Here is a 2,953-nt window from a genome sequence, read left to right as displayed (position 1 = left end):
CCAACTCCAAATCATGTGTTGGATAATTCCTCTCATGCACCTTCAATTGATGCGACGTATAAGCTATATTATTCTCCTCTTGCATCAACACAAAAACCAAATCAGAATGTGAAATATTATAATAAACAATAAAATCCTTACCAACCATTGGCAATGCTAGAATAGGTGCGGTGGTCAAGAGAGTGTCGAGCTTTTGAAAGCTCTCCTCACATTTTTCAGTCCATTCAAATGATATCTCCTTTTTGGTCAAATTTGTCAAGTGAGTGGCAATAGAAGCAATCTTTTTTCACAAATCAACAATAATAGCTAGCAAGTCCCATAAAACTCCTAACTTCAGTTACCAAACTTGATCGACACAATTCTTAACCGCCTCAATCTTTTGAGGATCTACCATTACCCCTTCCTTTGAAACTACATGCCCCAAAATGCAATTTATTTCAACCATAAATCGCACTTGGAAAATTTAGCATACAAATTGTGTTTCCCAAGAACACCTAAGACAATACGAAGATGGTTGGCATGCTCTTTCTCGCTTTTTGGATAAACCAAGATATTATCAATAAAGACTATGACGAAAGAATCAAGAAATGGTTTGAACACCACATTCATTGAACTCATGAAGGCTACATGCACATTTGTTAAACCAAAATACATAACTAAAGCTAATAGTGCCCATGGCGAGTTCTAAAAGTCGTCTTGGACACATTCTCAGGCCTAATTTTCAATTGATGGTAATCGTACCTTATATCAATCTTAGAGAAAACTGATGCCCCTTGCAAATGGTCAAAAAGATCGTCTATTCGAGGCAAAGGATACTTGTTTTCGAACAGTGACCCTATTCAATTGTCGATAATCTATACACATTCTCATGCTGTCATCCTTCTTCTTAACAAACAAAACTGGAGCACCCCATGCAGAAGCACTAGGGCGAATAAATCCCTTATCAAGAAGCTCTTGAATTTGAGGCTTAAGCTCTCTTAATTCTGTCAGAGCCATGTGATATGGAGGGATGAAAATGGGACGAGTATCAGGATCAATGCAGAAATCTATATCTCTATTTGGAGGCATACCAGACAAGTTATTACAGAATGCTTCACTAAATTCAGACACCACAGGAATAGGCCCAATGGATGGAGACTCAATCTCAACATCCCTAATATGAGCTAAATAATCCAAACAACCATGCCTACTGATTTACTAGTCGGAATGGAGGAAAATCTAAGCTTGCTTAGGCTTGTACGCTCTTTCTCACTCTAATTTTTCCCTTTTTGGAATTTCTAGAGTCACATATTTAGTATTACAATTTAATACAACAGAATAGGGGGACAACTAAGTCATGCCTAAGATTATGTCGAAGTCAGTCATATCCAAAATCACCAAATCAGCCCAAGTCTGATAACTCATAAATAACATAGAACAAGCACGATAGACATGAGTAACTATGACTGCTTCAACTAGGGTGAAAACATAAATATGACATCCAGAACATCATAAATCATATCAATAGGCAAATCTCATGGATACATAAGAATAAGTAGAACCCGGATAAAACAACACATTAGTCATCTAGTCACAGAAAAGAATAGTATATGTGATCACTATGTCAAATGCCTTTACCTCATTCTTGCCTGGAAAAACATAACATTAAGCCCTCTTATATTGACAAGATACCTCCCTGCCTGGTTGCGCGTTGCCTTTGCCCACGTTACCATTTCCTCTACCTCTAAGGCCTAGTTGATTACCTTCTCGTCCACCTTGTGGATGTGTAGTACCATTATTACCATTCTCCGCGAGTACCACTACTCTAGATGACTACTGCACGTAGTCCAGCACACGTGGATTGGGGAAATCTCTCCTCATATGTCCAAGCTCTCCACAATTATAGCAAGTATAATCAAAAGAGGTTTTGTCTCCTATTAAAGGCGCGACTTCTTGGCTATCCTAAAAATAATAAGATGGAGTTCCCGAGTAGTTACCAATAGAGGCGAGCATAACAGACTGAATTGGAGTGGCTGTCAGCGTTGTTATGCTGGATCCTGTAGAATAGGAGCCTTGAAAATTTCCAGAATTCTTGTCTTTCTTAGCCAACGCATTAGCCTGACTGTCTTGTCACCTCACTAAAGCTCCTCTCTGCAGAAGTCATATGGACAGATAATACTTGCAATTCAGAATTCAATCCCCTAATAAAAAAGTGGATCCTTTCCTTCTTTGTAGTCACCAATTGAGTAGCATATCTAGACAAAGCATGGAACTTGCCCTCATAAGCAGCCACAACCATACCACCTTGCTCCAATACCATAAACTCATCTTTCTTGATATCCCTCAAGGTTCTAGGTACATATTTCTCTAAGAATAGAGCATGAAACATGGTCCAAGTGCGTGGAGGTAAAGTAGAAGATCTACACTCCATATAAGCTATCCACCAATGCTTGGCCTCACCTTGAAGTTTGAAAGACACGAAGTCAACCCCATATTGGTGAACTGTACCCAATTTATGCAACCTCTCATAGCAACCCAGAAAGAACTCGTATGCATCCTTACTCTCAGAACCAAGAAATATCGGAGGCTTAAGCTTCAGAAACTTAGTCAACATGTCATGCTCATTGCCAGTCATAACAAAACCCAACAAAGGACGGAAGAATGCATCATTACCCTTTGTTTTACTCACTTTAGAAGCAGTGCTAGCAGTAGGAAGATTGGCGAAAGCCTGAGTTTCTTGGAAAGTGGGGAGAATTCCAAGACCAACCAACCCTTTCAAGAATGACATGATCTGTTGCTTATAGTATCCTCTAGCACCTCTTCTTCTTGCAAAACTTCCTCAACATCCCCAACCTCAATATCTTATTTTGTCTCCTTACGATGTGCATGAGAGTTCTTATTCATATGAGCATTTCCAACCATTACCTCATTTCCAGCTGGCACTACTCTTCCACGACCTCTACCCCTAGCTTTT

Source organism: Solanum pennellii, chromosome 3, assembly GCF_001406875.1.
Source record: "Solanum pennellii chromosome 3, SPENNV200".
Classification (NCBI taxonomy): Eukaryota; Viridiplantae; Streptophyta; class Magnoliopsida; order Solanales; family Solanaceae; genus Solanum; species Solanum pennellii.
This window is presented reverse-complemented; position numbering follows the sequence as displayed.